We start from the raw sequence: 21,283 nt of genomic DNA, 5'->3' as shown, positions 1-21,283 counted from the left end.
TTGTCTTTCTCTGACTTAATTTAGTATGATAATCTCTAGGTCTATACATATTGCCTCAAATGACATTATTTCATTCTTTTTTATGCCTGACTAATTTATACATATTATATAAAAATACACTGTAGTTGAATATATTACATATACATAAAATGTTGCTTCTTTATGCATTAATTTGTTGATGGACATTTAGGTTGCTTGTATATTATTTTGGCTACTTTACATAGTGTCACTATGAACATTGAAGTGCATGCATCTTTTCAAATTAGAGCTTTCATCTTTTCTGAGAAATTCCTTTTTTTAATTAAAAAAAGAGTATTTTTTTCATTTTTTTACAAGATAAATACATGCATATAACCTAGAAAATATAAAATCTAAAAGATTGTTTTTAATCACTAATGTTCATAAATCTCTAATATATAACTAATGGATTATATTAGTTATCTACTACTGTGGAAAAAGTTGTCCCAAAATTTAGTGATTTAAAGAAACAGTATGTGTTTTCTTACCATGTCTGTAGATCAGTAATTCAAGCATGACTTAGATCAGAGTCTTTCACAGAACACCCAAATGTCAGCTGGGTCTGTGGACATCTCCGAACCCCCTTGGAAAAGATCAGCTCCCAAAGTCAGTCAAATGACTGTTGACAGGATTGGAGACCTCACATGCTATTGGGCAAAAAACTCAGTTTCCCTCCCTGCGGACATATCCCAGTAACAACTCAAGATAACTGGTGTTACCAGAGTGAGACAATCAAAGGACATGAAAGCACTTGAAAAATGAAAGTCACAGACTCAGTAACCTTTGTAACTGAGTCTCTGAAGAAACAGCCCTTCACTTCTGCCATATTCCATTAGTTATAAGCAAGCCATTAAGTCCAGTCCATGCTCAAGGGCAGGAATTTACACAGACGCCTAAGTACTAGGCAGCAGGTATCTTGCAAGACATTTCAGAAGTTTCCTTTGACAATGGCTTGCAATATATGTTGATACAAACCTTTATTTATACAAAGAAACAGAAATAAAAATTTTCTTAACATCTACAGTTATCAAAGGCCATCAATAATAAGAACAGTTAGCCCTTCTTGATATCTTCATATGCTTGTATTTATTACTGAGGTTTATGAACATTATTGCATTTAATTCTGTCAGATATCTTTTGGAAAAATATTTTAATCCCATTTTAGAAATTAAAAACTGAAACTTAGAGAGATACAATAATTTTCTAAAATAATATGGCATATTGAACTTGAACTTAATTCCTGGCATCCAGACTCCAGACCTTACGCATTATTATATATAGTATTACACTGAAATGGCTACATGAACTAAATTTTAGTTCTCTAAAATTTAGTTGTCCTTAGCAACTGTTTGCTATAAAACAGTTGTTAAAGACAATGCCCATATTTGTTGTTAATTTGTTTACTTATTTGTTTCATTTCTGGCCACACCATGTCATGTGGCTTGTGGGATCTTAGTTCTCCAACTAGGGTTTGAATCTTGGTGCCATCTGTGAAACTGCCGAGTCTTAATCCCTGGGCCACCAGGGAAATCCCATTAACATGTTTTCTATACATTAAAAAAAAAAAAATGACCCAGAGAGATGTTATGGGGAGGGAGGTGGGAGGGGGGTTCATGTTTGGGAACGCATGTAAGAATTAAAGATTTAAAAAAATAAATAAAAAAATTTAAAAAAAGAGTGTAAAAAAATAAATAAATAAACAATAAATCTCCTTATGAGAATGGAAAAAAAGTACATCAAGGCTGTATATTGTCTCCCTGCTTATTTAACTTATATGCAGAGTAAGTAATGAGGAACATGAGAAATGCTGGGCTAGATGACACACAAGCTGGAATCAAGATTTCTGGGAGAAATATCAATAAACTCAGATATGTAGATGACACCACCCATATGGCAGAAAGTGAAGAAGCACTGAAGAGCCTCTTAGTGAAAGTGAAAGAGGAGAGTGAAAAAGTTGGCTTAAAGCTCAACATTCAGAAAATGAAGATCATGGCATCTGGTCCCATCACCTCATGGCAAATAGATGGAGAAAGACTGCCTGATATATATTTTTTGGACTCCAAAATCACTACAGATGGTAAATGCAGCCATGAAATTAAAAGACACTTACTCCTTGGAAGGAAAGTTATCACCAACCTAGATAGCATATTAAAAAGCAGAGACATTACTTTGTCAACAAACGTCCATCTTGTCAAGGCTATGGTTTTTCCAATAGTATACTTTGGGCAGCTGATGTGAAGAACTGACTCATTTGAAAAGACCCTGATACTGGGAAAGATTGAAGGCAGGAGGAGAAGGGGACCACATAAGATGAAATGGTTGGATGGCATCATCAACTCAATGGACATGAGTTTGAGTAAGCTCTGGGAGTTGGTGATGGACAGGGAGGTCTGGCATGCTGTGGTTCAAGGGGTTGCAAAGAATCGGGCACAACTGAGTGACTGAACTGAACTGATGAGAATTTAGACTAGTATTAAGTTTAAAGAAAATATTTTTCTACTCTGAAAATCTAATATGTTTGTTTCATTTTCTAATCATAAGATGGACATTATAATTTTTTCCTTATTTGGCAAGATTTCTAGAACTAAAAAGTAAAGAATAATAAAAGATTGTTTGATAGTATTCATTGTTTTGTAAGGCACACAGCTATATGTATAAAGAAACAAAGATATTTCTGTTTTTGTTTTGTTTTATTTTCACAAATTCATATCTATAGGATAAATATAAGTACACCCCTGAATACCTGAGGAAAAAAACACTCTACAAAATTTATAATGGTAGCATGATGTTTGATTAAATAAAAATCCAACTTTGACGTGGATAAGTATAATACAAAGTCATGAGAGAATAGAGTTTAATTATTTTAAAGGCTTTGTGGGATTGCTTCAAGATGGCAAAGTAAAAGGATGTGTGCTCATCTCCTCCTGCAAGAGCACTAAAATCACAACTAACTGTTAAAAAACCATCAATGGGAGGATGCTGAAACACACACACAACCAAAAAGATATCTTATGTCCATAGACAAAGAAGAAGATGCAACAAGATGATAGGAGGGGTACAATCACAGTGAAATCAAATCCCATACCTGCTGGGTGGGTGATCCACAAACTGAGAACAATAATACCAAAGCAGCTCTCCCACTATTGTGAAGGTTCTGAGGCCCATACCAGGCTTCCCAGCCTGGAGATCCAGTAAAGGGACTGGGAAACTCCAGGGAATCTGATATTGAAGGCCAACCAGATTTGGTTACAGGATTTCCAAAGAACTGAGGAAACAGAGTCTCCACTCATGGAGGACATAAACGAAATCTTGCATACACACCAAGACACTGTGTAAAGTAGCAGTGACCCCACAGAATACTGCACCAGACCAACCTGCTAGTGTTTGAGGGTCTCATGTGGAGGTGTGGGTCAGCAGTGTTTTGCTGAAGCATGGGAGTACTGGCAACAGCAATCCAGAAAATGTCCTTTGGTATAAGTCCTCTTGGAAGTCACTGTTAATCTTACCATAGAACCCTTACATCCCAGGACTGGGTTGCATCAGGCCAAACAACTTACAGGAAGGGAACACAACCCTAGTCATCAGAGCATGATCCTGACCACCAGAAGAAGACCCAATTTTTCCCACCACCAGTTCTTCCTAGCAGGAAGCTTACACAAGACACTTAGCCTCATCCACCAGAAAGCAGACAGAAGCAAAAAGAATAACAATCTCACAGCAGTTAGAATGAATCCCACATCACAGAAAGCTAATCAGAATGAAAAAGGAGATGAAGACATCTTGTCTACAGATTAAGGGACAACACAAAACCCAGAAAAACAACTAAATCAATTTGAGATGGGAAAACTTCCAGAAAAAGAATTTAGAATAATGATAGTGAAGATGATCCAGGATCTTTGAAAAAGAATGAAGAAAATACAAAAAATGTTCACTAAAGGCCTAGAAGAACTAAAGACCAAACAGAGATAAACAATATACTAGAAGGAAACAATAGCAGAATAACTGAAGCAGAACAGCTAAGTGACCTGAAAGAAGGAATGTGGAAGTCACTGCCACAGAACAGAATATAGAAAGAAGAATGAAAGAAAAGGAAGACAGCCTGAAAGACCTCTGGGACAACATTAAATGCACCAAAATTCACATTATAGGAGGCTCAGAAGAAGAAAGAAAGGACCTGAAAAAATATTCAAAGACATAATAGCTGAAAACTTCCTTAATATGGGAAAATAAATAGTCAACCAAGTCCAGAAAGTGCAGAGTACCAAACAGGATGGACCCAAGGGGGAATAGACAAAGACATAGTAATCTAAATGATGAAAATTAAAGACAGAGATAAAATATTAAAAGCATAAAGGGAAAAACTATAAATAATATACACTTGAACTCCCACAACATCATCCACTGATTTCTCAACAGAAACTCTACAGGTCAGAAATGAATGATACAGTATACTTAAAGTAATGAAAGGGAAGTATCTACAACCAAAAATACTCTAACTAGCAAGACTCTCATTCAGATTTGATGGAGAAATGAAAAGATTTCAAGACAAGAAAAACTTAAGCCAATTCAGCACCTCCAAATCACTTTTTTTTTTTTTTTCCAAAATCACTTTTATGAGAAACACTAAAAGAACTTCTCTAGGCAGGAAGCACAAGAGAGGGAAAAGACCTACACAGAATAAATCCAAATCAAGAAAATAGTAATAAGATCATACATATCCATCAGTTCAGTTCATTCACTCAGTCATGTCCAACTCTTTGTGACCCCATAGACCGCAGCACACCAGACCTCCCTGTCCATCACCAACTCCTGGAGTTCACTAAAACTCACGTCCATCGAGTCGGTGATGCCATCCAGCCATCTCATCCTCTGCTGTCCCCTTCTCCTCCTGTCCCCAACCCCTCCCAGCATCAGAGTCCCAGCATACATATCCACAATTACCTTAAATATAAATAGATTTAATGCACCAAACAAAAGACATAGGTGGATTGGGAGGAAGAAAATATGTGCATGTATGCACCTCCACTTACCACATGACTCTATTTAGCCTTCTAAATGTATATAACAATTTTATATTGTTAGGTTAATCACATTTTCATTATGGCTTGCAGTTGTAACTATCCTTTATTTTTTGCCTGGTAACTGATTGTGAAAACTGATAAACATCTTTTATTATTGTGATTATGTAACTATTATTCACTTGATAACATTGTGACTGATCAATAGAAAATAATAGAATTCTCTATCACTAAAAAATGTAATCACTTTTAATAGAGAAACGCATAATCAGTTTTTAAAATCCAGATGCATTTAAGAACTATCTTGGAAATTTTAAAAGATACAAATGCCAAGGTATTGCTCGTTTTCTCTAAGATCAAGATGTGTTTCTATTGAACAACTATGTTTAAAAGTAAATCAATTATGTGATGATCTTTTATTTTTATCTAATTTATTTCACTTTTTTCATTTTATATTCAGTGGTTTGTCCCATTCATTTCATTTTGTGTTTTCCGCTTTCTGTGCCTCTTTTTTTGTTCTTTCCCAAGTCTTTATCAAGGATAGTAGAAAGTCTTTTGACTATATATGCATATATATATATACACTTACTCTCTCTATATATAATATGTATGATATAATATACATATTTTAGATAACATGAATTTTTGCCTAGCTATAAAATTATGATATTTTGATTTCACTTGTTTGACTTATGAATAGAAAGCTAGATTTCTTTTTTAAATATAAATTTATTTATTTTAATTGGAAGTTAATTACTTTACAACATTGTATTGATTTTGCCATACATCAACATGAATCCGCCACAGGTATACATATGTTCCCCATCCTGAATCCCCTCCCTCCTCCCTCCCCATACCATCCCTCTGGGTCGTCTGAGTGCACCAGCTCCTAGCATCCAGTGTCATGCATCAAACCTGGACTGGCGATTCATTTCATATATGATATTATACATGTTTTAATGCCATTCTCCCAAATCAAACTTTGATATAATTCCATGTATTTTGGCATCTAGTATTACTGCTAACAGTTTAGAAAGTTTATTATCTTTGTTGCTATTCAGTCACTAAGTCGTGTCTGACTCTTTTTGACCCTATGAACTGCAGCACACCAGGCTTCCCTGTCCTTCACTATCTCCCAGTTTGGTCAAACTCATGTTCATTGAGTCAGTGAAACCATCCAACCATCTCATCCTCTGTCACCCTCTTCTCCCCTTGCCCTCAATCTTTCCCAGTATCAGGGTCTTTTCCAAAGCATCAGCTATTCTGATCAGGTGGCTAAAGAATTGGAGCTTCAACTTCAGCATCAGTTCTTCCAATAAATATTTATGGTTGATTTCCTTTAGGATTGACTGGTTTAATCTTTCCTCTGCCCAAGTGATGGTCAAGAGTCTTCTCAAGCACCACAGTATTTAAAAACATCAATTCTTTGGTGCTCAGCCTTCTTTGTGGTCCAATTTTCACATCTCTACACGACTCTTGGAAAGATCATAGTTTTATCTAGATGAACCTTTGTCAGAAAAGTGATGTCTCTGTTGTTTAATATGCTGTCCAGTTTTGTCATAGCTTTTATTCCAAGGATCAAGCATCGTTTAATTTTGTGGCTACAATCAATATTGGTAGGGATTTTTGAGCTCCAAAATAAAATCTGTCACTGTTTCCAATTTTTGCCCATCTATTTTCCATGAAGTGTTGGGACCAAATGCTATAGTCTTAATTGTTTGAATGTTGAGTTTTAGGCCAGCATTTTCATGTTCCTGTTGTACCTTCAAGAGGCTCTTTTGTTCCTCTTCACTTTCTGCCATTAAAGTGATATCATTTATATATCTCCGGTTGTTGATATTTCTCCCAGCTTGGTTCCAGCTTGTGAGTCATTTCTCCCAGCATTTCACATGTGATTAAAAAAATTTTTAATGTGATTTTAAACTTCTAATCTGAGAATATTAATAAATGCTATGTTGTAAAAAAAAAAAGGATATTAACATATGATATTGTATTATTAACTAAATTACAGATTTAGTTCAAGTTTCACAAAAATTTATGCCAGTGTTCATTATTTGTTTTCATACCTTATTTAAGATTCCACCTTGTATTTAGTTTCATTGAGCAGCTTCAACTGCATGCAAAAGATTCTGGTACATTCTCTTTCTAGTTTTTATTCTGGTACAAGTATTTTCTAATTTTCTTTGTTAGGGCTTCTTAGATACAGCAATAATTTAAAAGTGGGCATTTAATTTTCAAATACATTTGGTTTTTAAAGTATCTTTGATATTAATTTCTCATTTAAATGCTTTTATCTCTGTAATCACCCCCTGTGTTTTTTCAGTCTTCTAACTTTTTTTAAGCATTCAGTGGCTAAGTCAAAGATCTCTCATGGTAAATGTCACATTGCAAATGAAAGTAGTGGGTTATTTTCAAATATCTTTTGATATTGATTTCTAACATAATTCCCCAATGGTAAGAGGACAGACTATATAATTTTAATACCTTTAGTCCTTGAAATTTTGCATTTTGTTTTATGTCCCTGGGTATGTTCCAGGGTGCCCTAGTTCATAGTCTATGGGAACTTGAGTAGAATTTTTATCCTACAGCTGTGTGAAAATTATATAATTCTTAATTGCGTTGAATTGGTTCATGATGCTTTTCAGTGTACTATTTCCTTCTTTTCTATATATTCATTCAATTAATTTTTGTGAGTTTAATATTGAAAATCCAACTAAAAATCTTAGTTTATCTACTTAAAAATGATAATATATAGTGAAACTTTGTTATGCATTTTCCCAGTCTCCTGTAAATGTGTGATTATACTTTCATAATTTAAAACATTAAAAAAGAATATTGTGAAAAGTCATTAGAAATATCTCATTTATCAGAAAATATCATTTTAGAGAAAGCAAAAACTCAACAAGGAAAGGAAAATTAGTATGAAAATAGAGAAAAATAAATATACAAAACTTTTCTTCAGAGGTTGCTTTTTTTTAATATATATTGCCAAATTTGTTTTTTTACAATTTTTTTTAAATTTTTACTTTATTTTGCTTTACAATACTGTATTGGTTTTGCCATACATTGACATGAATCAGCCATGGGTGTACATGAGTTCCCAATCCTGAACTCCCCTCACAACTCCCACCCCATATCATCTCTCTGGACCATCCCTGTGCACCAGCCCCAAGCATCCTGTATCCTGTATCGAACAGAGACTGGTGATTCATTTCTTACCTGATAGTATACATGTTTCAATGCCATTCTCCCAAATCATCCCACCCTCACCTTCTCCCACAGAATCCAAAAGTCCGTTCTATACATCTGTGTCTCCCTCGCTGTCTCGCACACAGGGTTATCATTATCATCTTTCTAAATTCCATATTTATGTGTTAGTATGCTGTATTGATGTTTTTCTTTCTGGCTTATTTCACTCTGTATAATAGGCCCCAGTTTTATCCATCTCATTAGAACTGATTCAAATGTATTCTTTTTTAGTGGCTGAGTAATACTCCATTGTGTATATGTGTCACAGCTTTCTTATCCATTCATCTGCTGATGGACATCTAGGTTGTTTCCATGTCCTGGCTATTATAAACAGTGCTGCAATGAACATTGGGGTATACGTGTTTCTTTCAATTCTGGTTTCCTCGGTGTGTATGCCAAGCAGTGAAATTGCTGGGTCATAAGGCAGTTCTATTTGCAATTTTTTAAGAAATCTCCATACTGTTCTCCATAGTGGCTGTACTAGTTTGCATTCCCACCAACAGTGTAAGAGGGTTCCTTTTTCTCCACACCCTCTCCAGCATTTATTGCTTGTAGACTTTTGGATCGCTGTCATTCTGACTGGTGTGAAATGGTACCTCATTGTGGTTTTGATTTGCATTTCTCTGATAATGAGTCATGTTGAGCATCTTTTCATGTGTTTGTCAGCTATCTGTATGTCTTCTTTGGATAAATGTCTATTTAGTTCTTTGGCCCATTTTTTTAATTGGGTCATTAATTTTTCTAGACTTGAGCTGCAGGTGTTGCTTGTATAGTTTTGAGATTAGTTCTTTTTCAGTTGCTTCATTTGCTATTATTTTCTCTCATTCAGAAGGCTGTCTTTTCACCTTGCTTATATTTTCCTTTGTTGTGCAGAAGCTTTTAATTTTAATTAGATCCCATTTGTTTATTTTTGCTTTTATTTCCAGAATTCTGGGAGGTGGATCATAGAGGATCCTGCTGTGATTTATGTCGGAGAGTGTTTTGCCTATGTTCTCCTCTAGGAGTTTTATAGTTTCTGGTCTTACAATTAGATATTTAATCCATTTTGTGTCTATTTTTGTGTGCGGTGTTAGAAAGTGTTCTAGTTTCATTCTTTTACAAGTGGTTGACCAGTTTTCCCAGCACCACTTGTTAAAGAGATTGTCTTTAATCCATTGTATATTCTTGCCTCCTTTGTCAAAGATAAGGTGTCCATAGGTGTGTGGATTTATCTCTGGGCTTTCTATTTTGTTCCATTGATCTATATTTCTGTCTTTGTGCCAGTGCCATACTGTTTTGATGACTGTGGCTTTGTAGTAGAGCCTGAAGTCAGACAGGTCGATTCCTCCAGTTCCATTTTTCTTTCTCAAGATTGCTTTGGCTTTTTGAGGCTTTTTGTATTTCCATACAGATTGTGAAATTATTTTTTTTAGCTCTGTGAAAAATACTGCTGGTAGCTTGATAGGGATTACATTGAATCTGTAGATTGCTTTGGGTAGTATTCTCATTTTCACTATATTGATTCTTCCAATCCATGAACATGGTATATTTCTCCATCTATTAGTGTCCTCTTTGATTTCTTTCATCGATGTTTTATAGTTTTCTATATATAGGTCTTTAGTTTCTTTAGGTAGATATATTCCTAAGTATTTTATTCTTTTCATTGCAATGGTGAATGGAATTGTTTCCTTAATTTCTTTTTCTACTTTCTCATTATTAGTGTGTAGGAATGCAAGGGGTTTCTGTGAGTAGATTTTATATCCTTCAACTTTACTATAGTCATTGATTAGCTCTAGTAATTTTCTGGTGGGGTCTTTAGGGTTTTCTGTGTAGAGGATGATGTCATCTGCAAACAGTGAGAGTTTTACTTCTTGTTTTCCAATTTAGATTCCTTTTATTTCTTTTTCTGCTCTTATTGCTGTGGCCAAAACTTCCAGAACTATGTTGAATAGTAGCAGTGAAAGTGGGCACCCTTTTCTTGTTCCTGACTTTAGGGGAAATGCTTTCAATTTTTCACCATTGAGGATAAGGTTTGCTGTGGGTTTGTCATATATGGCTTTTATTATGTTGAGGTATGTTCCTTCTATTCCTGCTTTCTGGAGAGTTTTATCATAAATGGGTGTTGAATTTTGTCACAGGCCTTCTCTGCATCTATTGAGGTAATCATATGGCTTTTATTTTTCAATTTGTTTATGTGGTAAATTACATTGATTGATTTGCATATATTGAAGAATCCTTGCATCCCTGGGATAAAGCCCACTTGGTCATGGTGTATGATCTTTTTAATGTGTTGTTGGATTCTGATTGCTAGAATTTTGTTAAGGATTTTTGCATTTATGTTCATCAGTGATATTGGCCTGTAGTTTTCTTTCCTTTTCTTTTTTTTTTTGTGACATCTTTGTCAGGTTTTGTTATCAGGGTGATGGTGGCCTCAAAGAATGAGTTTGGCTCTTGAACTATGTGAGCAAAAGTTCTCTTCTTTCTACTTTGTCCTTTACTGAGAATTATTACTCTGAAAATGATGGAATAACTTAAAGAAAATTATTCCAAGAAAAACTGTCTATTCTCTACTTTTGTCATCAAAACCTCATCCTTCTTGTATCCTATCCAGATTTTTCTCTTAGGGTTGTGATGATTAACTAATTGTAAATTGACTTAGCTTCCTTCACTCCTATAACACAGAAAATAACTATTTCATCCTGTTAATTCTCAGTGCATGGCATAATACTTGACACAAAGCAGGTGCTTAAGAAGTGTTTATTGAAACAATGAAATAAAATGAGTCCACATGGTTAAGATTTTGTTTGTCTTTCTGACAGCTTATTTTTAATACCATTTACATATATCAGAACTCAAATCCTTTTGAGAAAAATAATTGATAGAACTTTTAATTTTTAATGTAGATTTTTATGGATGAAAGATTCTAAGGCTAGAGTTTAACCCTCTCAACACTGAGAAATTGTATTAGTGTCTACATTTTTCTCCTCAAGAAGATTAGAATATCTTTGAATTAAGAATTATGTTTTATTCATCATTCATTTTCTCTATCTAAGAGCTTAGCACAATTTCTGACAAAAAGCAAGGACTTAGAATGGTAGCAAGATTTATCGCTGGAATGAATCAATGCTCTGAGAAGAACTGAATTCAATTCATATCTTTAAAAAGCATTTTATCTATACTTTATATATATAAGAAATTATAAAAGTGCAAACAAAAAATGGGCTTTCAGTTCAACATATAGATAAGCCCTGCAGATTAAAAATAATATAATTTTGTTAGAAAATGCTAATGGCAAATAAAGGTAATGATTCTTCCTTTCCACATTTCTGTCTCTAGGGATAACAAACCATTGACAGTTTCTTGTAATTTCTAATAGGAAGAAAAATTCACATGCTAATACCTGTGGTGGATTCATGTTGATATATGGCAAAACCAATACAATATTGTAAAGTAATTAACCTCCAATTAAAATAAATAAATTTATATTAAAAAGGCAAAAACTGGCAAAAAATAAAATAAAATACCAATAACTAGTAACCTTCCTTTTCATAGTCGATTCCCAATTTTAGCATATACCAGAATCACAGGGAAGAGTAGTTGAAATGCAGACTGTTGGGCCTAATGCCCAAGGTTTCTGCTTCAGTATGTCTGCAAATGGGACCTAGAATTTGGTACCAGAATCATCAATTAACACACTTCAAAGATAGTAAAATGCACACTGTCTTTGCCCTTTACTTATTTACTCCTAGCATATTGTTTAAACCCAACACAGAGGTGTCCACTTTTTGGAGAAAAGAATACTTTAAAGGAAACAGGAGAAAATGAAGACTGAAAGTCTTGTAGGTTCTGGAGAAAAAAAAATGTTGAATAAAATACCAAGGTACATGTAGAATGTATGTCAAGGTTTTTCCTTTTTCTCTGGACCTTGTCTCTTTTAGAAGCTGCCATTTTTATGTCCTTCTCATCTCTCTTAGATTTCTGTACTTTCAAAAACTGAACATGTTTGCTTTTACAAAGAAGATTATGCTCTCTTTCAGAATAAGTCTAGTTAAGGGATCAGCAAACAGACAGCTGCAGCTTCTCATCAACATAAAAGACTAGAAACTGGTTTGATCCTATAATTCCTGAAGTATGTTTTTAGTTCTCTATTTTTTTCATGATTAAAAAAGCCCTGAACCTATTCAAATGACAATGACTGTCCTCATTACTTGAAGTTGTCTGTAAAATTCTCTGTTTATACAGACTTGTGCCATGTAACTGAGAGAAATATTTGGCATAATTTAGTAAACATACAACTTAAAACTAGCTTATTTTTATTTTTAAAATTATGTAATACCTTCTTTATAAATTGTTAATCATGTGGTTGACTACATATGAAGAAGATTGCAGCTTGGCAAGGTCTGTGAAATGAGCTTAGAGGGACTACGAAAATGCAATGAAATTTGGAAGTTTGATAGCATTCCCTTTCAGTTCAGTTCAGTTGCTCAGTCGTGTCTGACTCTTTGTGACCCTATGAACCACAGCACACCAGGCCTCCCTGTCCATCAACAACTCCTGGAGTCCACCCAAACACATGTCCATCGAGTTGGTGAAGCCATACAACCATCTCATCCCCTGTCATCACCTTCTCCTCCTGCTCTCAATCTTTCCCAGCATCAGGGTCATTTCAAATGAGTCAACTCTTTGCATGAGATGGCTAAAGTATTGGAGTTTCAGCTTCAACATTAGTCCTTCCAATGAACACCCTGGACTGATATTTAGGATGGACTGTTTGGATCTCCTTGCAGTCCAAGGGACTCTCAAGAGTCTTCTCCAACACAACAGTTCAAAGAATCAATTCTTCAGCACTCAGTTTTCTTTAGAGTCCAACTCTGACATCCATACATGACCACTGGAAAAATCATAGCCTTGACTAGATGGACCTTAGTCAGCAAAATAATGTCTCTGTGTTTTAATATGCTGTCTATGTAGGTCATTACTTTCTTTCCAAGGAGTAAGTGTCCTTTAATTTCATGGCTGCAGTCACAATCTGCAGTGATTTTGGAGCCCGGAAAAATAAAGTCTGACACTCTTTCCACTGTTTCCCTATCTATTTCCCATGAAGTGATGGGACCAGGTGCAATGTTCTTCATTTTCTGAATGTTGAGCCTTAAGTCAACTTTTTCACTGTCCTCTTCACTTTCATCAAGAGGCTTTTTAGTTCTTCTTCACTTTCTGCCATAAGAGTGGTGTCATCTGCATATCTGAGGTTATTGAAATTTCTCCCAGCAATCTTGATTCCATCTCATGTTTCTTCCAGCCTAGCATTTCTCATGATATACTCTACATATAAGTTAAATAAGCAGGGTGACAATATACAGCCTTGATGTACTCTTTTTCCTATTTGGAACTAGTCTGCTGGTCCATGTCCAGTTTTAACTGTTGCTTCCTGACTTACATACAGGTTTCTCAAGAAGGAGGTCAGGTGGTCTGGTATTCTCATCTTCTGAATTTTTAACAGTTTATTGTGATCCACTTAGTCAAAGGCTTTGGCATAGTCAATAACACAGAAATAGATGTTTTTCTGGAACTCTCTTGCTTTTTCCATGATCCAGCGGATGTTGGCAATTTGATCTCTGGTTTCTCTGCCTTTTCTAAAACCAACTTGAACACCTGGAAGTTCACGGTTCACGTTTTGCTGAAGCCTGACTTGGAGAACTTTATGCATCACTTTACTCAAGTGTGAGATGAGTGCAATTGTGCGGTATTTTGAGCATTCTTTGGGATTGCCTTTCTTTAGGATTGGAATGAAAACTGATCTTTTCCAGTCCTGTGGCCACTGCTGAATTTTTCAAATTTGCTGGCATATTGAGGGCAACAGTTTCACAGTGTCATATTTTAGGATTTTAAATAGCTCAACTGGAATCCCATCACCCTCACTAGCTTTGTTCATAGTGATGCTTCCTAAGGCCCACTTGACTTCACATTCCAGGGTCTCTGGCTCTAGGTGAGTGATCACTTTAGAGGAGTTGAAAATTAAGTTAATTTTCAAGTATATTGAGAGGCCTCTGAGTGACAAGATGAAAAAAAAGAAGCCAACATTTTCATTAATAAGTCCACCTTCAGAGAAAATGTAAGGGCCAAGGGAAGATTTACTCAGCTAACATATTAGGTATTAGCATTGTTTTATATATGATAATTAAAGCGTTACAAATATCAGAACTGATATAAAATTTGTATAAATAATTAATATGGTCATTATATTTTAAGGTAATGTTATTTGTTTTGGTCTGCAATAACTTAGATCACTTGCTATAATTTCAACAATCTTAAATAATCAACAAAGTAAAACCTCACTTATGCTATTGAATTATAATTACTTTATCTGCAGGTCATTAAGTGATGATACATTGGTACATGCAAAATTCTTCAAGTTTTCAAGAAAGACTTTCCCACATGAAGCTATGATTTTAGTGTAGTAAAAAAAAAAAAAAGTATGTCAAATGTAATGATACAAGTAATATTTTAATGTCTGAGTTTCTCTTGTTAAGCCTTATCTTATTTGGTTTATGCTGAGACATTTAATGAATACTAGTAAGAATTTATTCCTTTGAATAATGGTTGAAAGGAAAAAATATAAATCTTATGTATTTGTGAATGCAATAGGATTTTTGTGTTTTAAAATCAGTGACAAAGAATGAAGATATGAAATATTTATGATGTAATCAAAGATATAAATACATTTCCCCCTGAATTTTAAAATTTTATTGGTATTTAAAAATTAGTGTATCAAAAACAGTTAGGATCTCTTGATAAAGAGAAGTCTTAAATTTTGTCAATTAACATCACATATTATAGGCAGTGGATTTTATTTTTAGTGGCAGAGAAAGGATAGATGATCCTTTCTGGATGAATCATTAATCAAAGTAAAACATGCACAAGAAGTCTAAGTTATTCATTTAAAGGGAATTTAAAAACTGATATGTAGAACTGTACATTCTTGATTACCATAAATAGTGAATTCTCTCACTGCAGGCAATGGAAATAAAATTATCATCAGTCGGGATGAGCTTGGATCAAGGTTGATTGAAATACTAACTGCCACGAAGCAATGACAAATGTATTCATTTCCTTAATAGCTATTACCGAACCTCTTGTGCCCTTATAAAACTATTTTTATTGAAACTCATGTCACCCAGACCTCATTCATGTTACTGACTGACACCCCTCAAGCTCATTTCTTCACATTCTTTGAGGACTCTGGCCTCTGGCTTATACAGTTTGTTTCCACCATCGCTTCCACTCTTCCTGGACAATTTTAGAGTCTAAGGGATAATAAACATCCACACCTGAACTTTAGTTTACTGTGACTTTCTGAAACCAGCAGATTCCTCACCTTCTCTACTCCAGCATCACTAAATTGTTTCATTAACCAGAACTGTAATATCTATTAAACTTCTGAGATCTGCACACTTTTAGCCAAATTTTTCTTTTAGCTGTAGTACTCCACCACACTTTCAGGATATATATTCTTACTCACTATCTAACTTTTCTCCAACCTCAACTATATTTAGAGCAATTTCTAGAAATTTCCCCTCAATCTTTATGTTCTTTCTAAACATTAGTTGTATTCACTATGGGCCATTTACCCCATTTTCCTGGCGACAGACTCAGTTTAATTCTGTTTTCCTGGCTTCCTAAATGGTTGTCTTCTTTCACTTTTAAATAAATTCCATTTTGGATGATAAATTATACTGTCACCCAAATGTGAAACACACAACCGATTTCTCCCTGTTATCTTAAATATGGCCACATTTTTGTTCCATGGTAACTGCTTTGAATTGATGTAACCACAGTCATTCCTTCACCTCAGTCCCCGAGTGTGCCTGGACAAAATGTCCCAGCAGTGCACATTGAAGTTAATACAAATCCCTGTTCTCTGATGACACATGCAATTCCAATACTGTCTATGGTGCTACTGCTGCTAAGTCACTTCAGTCATATCCGACTCTGTGTGACCCCATAGACGGCAGTTCACCAGGCTACCCCATTCCTGGGATTCTCCAGGCAAGAACACTGGAGTGGGTTGCCATTTCCTTCTCTAATGCATGAAAGTGAAAAGTGAAAGTGAAGTCACTCAGTCATGTCCGACCCTCAGCAACCCCATGGACTGCAGCCTTCCAGGCTCCTCTGTCCATGGGATTTTCCAGGCAAGTGTAATGGAGTGGGGTGCCATTGCCTTCTCCAATACTGTCCATGGGGCCTCTGAAATATCCCTACTCCACATTTATACCTCATTGCCAAAGCAACGCATCCAGACTCTGAATTTCTTTTTGAACTCCCTACCTACAAGCTGTTCTTTCAATCTCAGGACAAATTAATTTGTCTCCTACCTTAATAAGATAATCAGACTCATAGATTTCTGTACTGTCTCTCCTCGGCTTTACACCTGAACAAACATTCATTCACTCCCTTTCCAAATGTCCTCCTTTATCCTTGGAAGTGGCATGCTTTTCCCCCCATACACAGTAGATTCCTGCACACCAGCTTTGATTTCCAGCCTTCCCAACGTTCCCTTGATCCATTCAGTAAGCTCTTCCTTTTCTTCATGATCAGCCTTTGTCTTCTTATTGGATTTTTATCCCAAACACATGTAATTAATTATTTAATATCAAAAGCAAAACAAGTTATTTTTCTAACATGCATTGTCTGCTCTTTGGTGACTTTTTTTGCAACCCTAAGATGAACTTTCAAAATGATTAATCAGCTCTTCATGCACTTCATCATCCCCACATTACCTTCTGTCCTCTGCCCTCAGCACTTTGTAGAAACTGCCCTCTCCAGCATGGTCTCTGTTGCCTTTTCTGAAAACTCCCATTTCTTCATTTCCTTTTTGTTGTTGTTTAATCAATTTTGTGACTCCATGGGCTGTAGCCCACTAGCAGGATTTTCCAGGCAAGAATACTGAAGTGGATTGCTGTTTCCTTCTCCAGGATCTTCCCAACCCTGGGGTTGAACCCACATCTCCTGCATTCATTCACCACCAGATTCTTTACCACTGAGGCACCAGGGAAGCCCTTTCTTTTCCTGACACATACTCTTCTGTTTCCCTCCCCACCCTCGCATCTCTGGCTTCTGTTCGGTACTTTCACTGGCTTTTTAATTTTCTATTCACTTTTTAATATCTGTGTTCACCACAGCCCAGTCATAACCTTGCCCTTTCCTCTTCTGTCCATTGCCTCTGGGCACCTTGTCAAAACCAGGGCTGACTACATAATGCTGATTTTAATCACTTTCATGCAGGCTGTGAACCAACTTCACAAGCTGTATCTATCATTGAGAGTAGTAAGGTGCAGCAGCTACTTATGTCTAACCTCTGTCCTTACCAGAACACTTCTCCATGCAGTGCTGCTCAGTACTCATTTTGTCAAGAGTTTCACTGTCAATAGTTAAAGTCATTAACAGTAAACCTCTTTAGTACTTTACCCCACAATACTTGTAACTTTGATTTTTTAAATTAGATATTATTCATATATACTTAAGTGAACATGCTTGTTGCCTTATATAAATAACAATTGAAAAGTGAAAGTGTTAGTCACTCAGTCCTCTCTAAATTTTCCCCATGGGCTATATAGTTCAACAGACTTCTCTGTCCATAGGATTCTCCAGGCAAGATTATTGGAGTGGGGAGCCATTCCCTTCTCCAGGGGATCTTTTGACCCAAGGGTTGAAACCAGGTCTCCCACATTACAGGGAGATTTTTACCATCTGAGTCACCAAGGAAGCCCAAATAATAATTAATCATAAGCATACTCAATATCAGGAATTTGGAGGGTTATAATTTAACTTGATGGGGGGATTAATATGACAGCTACAAAACATAAAATTGGAAACATCAGTAACAATTTATCATCTCTGATACATTAAAAATGAGTTTTAGAGAAAATAGGTTTTATCTACTCTCTATAATAGTATACATTATGAGAAGATGCTTTCTCCATCCACCATGGGCAGGAAGATGCCTTTCTGGAACATTAAGATAACAAATCCCCTTATAATGATAATTGATCAAAGCATAGAAGTGTGCAAATATGTGAAATATTTTTAATATAATTGTAACAACCTTAATGGTTTAATACATCAATGGATACATGAAAATCTGACCTTTCTGCATGAGGAAGAAATGTGGTAAGAAAATTTAGGCATGATAGTCACATTGGTATGTTTGCTGACATCTATTAATATTTCCAACATTTAAAGAGTTGAGGCCTAAATATACCAGTACCTATGTGCCCAAGTTAGAGTGTTATTACTGTTAAGATTATCCTCTTCTAAAATATCCATATGTCTTACAGTAAATGCCTATGTATCCTAAGCATTCATGTGCTGTGGATAGAGATAAAAAGTAGAAAATCTAATAGACCTTCTCTTCGCATGTATTCTTTTCTCCCTTGCAAAATTAGTATGGTAGAAAAAGCATTCATTTTAATATTGAGCACCTAATAGGCTTTGCTTTTTCAAGCCTTGAACTATTTTTCAAATTTTACTATAAAAATATATTTATCTTAGCCTGTAGACATTTGTACATTGAAAATACATAAATCATCTAAGAACTAATAAAACAACCACAGTCCAGCAGAAACTCAAGGAAATAAAAGCATTGCTTTAAAGACCAATGCACACAATCTCTATTGGGCTGAGAGCAGAAATAAACAAAGATTGTTTGCTTTTAGCAAAGCTGAGTTATATGTGAAGGGACCATACCGTATGGGCAACACAAGGTTTTAACTGTTATGAAGAAGAATAGAAATTGATATAGTCTGTGAGGCTTTGGAGGTAGCATCCTGACTGGGATTTAAAAAGTAGCTGGAGGACAGGAAAGTCTTCTGAAGAAATATTCCACTAGCCTTGATAAAATGCCCAGGAAATCCTTTACTATAATATCATTATCAGATGTATTGTGCTTTTATTTTTCTCTTATTTATGTAACAGGCTTTACTCGCAATGGTCTAGATTTTCTCTTTTCTTATTTTTTTTAAAATTTTAATTTTTACTTTATTTTACTTTACAATACTCTATTGGTTTTGCCATACATTAGCATGAATCCACCCCGAGTGTACATGAGTTCCCAAACATGAACCCCCCTTCCACCTCCCACCCCATATCATCTCTCTGGATCATCCCTGTGCACCAGCCCCAAGCATCCTGTATCCTGTATCAAACATAGATGGGCGATTCGTTTCTTACATGATGGTATACATGTTTCAATGCCATTCTCCCAAATCGTCCCACCCACTTCCTCTCCCTCTGAGTCCAAAAGTCTGCTCTACACATCTGCGTCTCTTTTGCTGTCTTGCATACAGGGTCATCATTACCATCTTTCTATTTTCCATATATATGGGTTAGTATACTGTATTGGTGTTTTTCTTTCTGGCTTACTTCACTCTGTATAATAGGCTTCAGTTTCATCCAGTTTCATTAGAACTTATTCAAATGTATTCTTTTTAATGACTGAGTAATACTCCATTGTGTATATGTACCACAGCTTTCTTATCCAGTCATCTGCTGATGGACATCTACATTGTTTCCATGTCCTGGCTATTATAAACAGTGCTGCGATGAACATCGGGGTACACGTGTCTCTTTCAATTCTGGTTTCCTTGGTGTGTATGCCCAGCAGTGGGATTGCTGGGTCATTACGCAGTTCTTTTTGCAATTTTTTAAGGAATCTCCACACTGTTCTCCATAGTGGCTGTACTAGTTTGCATTTCCAGCAACAGTGACTCCAACAGAAAATTACTAGAGCTAATCAATGAATATAGCAAAGTTGTGGGATATAAAATCAACACACAGAAATCCCTTGCATTCCTATACACTAATAATGAGAAAGTAGAAAAAGAAATTAAGGAAAAAATTCCATTCACCATTGCAACAAAAAGAATAAAATACTTAGGAATATATCTACCTAAGGAAACTAAAGACCTATATATAGAAAACTATAAAACACTGATGAAAGAAATCAAAGAGGACACTAATAGATGGAGAAATATACCATGTTCATGGATCAGAAGAATCAATATAGTGAACATGAGTATACTACTCAAAGCAATCTACAGATTCAATGCAATCCCTATCAAGATACCAGCGATATTTTTCACAGAACTAGAACAAATAATCTCAAGATTTGTATGGAAATACAAAAAACCTCGAATAACCAAAGCAATCTTGAGAAAGAAAAATGGAACTGGAGAAATCAATCTGCCTGACTTCAGGCTCTACTGCAAAGCCACAGCCATCAAGACAGTATGGTACTGGCACAAAGACAGAAATATAGATCAATGGAACAAAATAGAAAGCCCAGAGATAAATCCACACACATATGGACACCTTATCTTTGACAAAGGAGGCAAGAATATACAATGAAGTAAAGACAATCTCTTTAACAAGTGGTGCTGGGAAAACTGGTCAACCACTTGTAAAAGAATGAAACTAGATCACTTTCTAACACCATACACAAAAATAGACTCAAAATGGATTAAAAATCTAAACATAAGACTAGAAACTATAAAACTCCTAGAGGAGAACATAAGCAAAACACTCTCTGACATAAATCACAGCAGGATCCCCTATGATCCACCCCCCAGAATTCTGGAAACAAAAGCAAAAATAAACAAATAGGATCTAATTAAAATTAAAAGCTTCTGCACAACAAAGGAAAATACAAGCAAGGTGAAAAGACAGCCTTCTGAATGGGAGAAAATAATAGCAAATGAAGCAACTGACAAACAACTAATCTCAAAAATATACAAGCAACTTATGCAGCTCAATTCCAGAAAAATAAACGACCCAAACAAAAAAATGGGCCAAAAAACTAAATAGACATTTCTCCAAGGAAGACGTACAGATGGGTAACAAACACATGAAAAGATGCTCAACATCACTCATTATTAGAGAAATGCAAATCAAGACCACAATGAGGTACCACTTCACACCAGTCAGAATGGCTGTGATCCAAAAGTCTCTCCTATCTTAAAGTCTTC

This window comes from Capra hircus, chromosome 14, assembly GCF_001704415.2.
Source record: "Capra hircus breed San Clemente chromosome 14, ASM170441v1, whole genome shotgun sequence".
NCBI lineage: Eukaryota > Metazoa > Chordata > Mammalia > Artiodactyla > Bovidae > Capra > Capra hircus.
The sequence above is the reverse complement of the archived record's forward strand: the minus strand, read 5'-3'. Positions refer to the sequence as shown.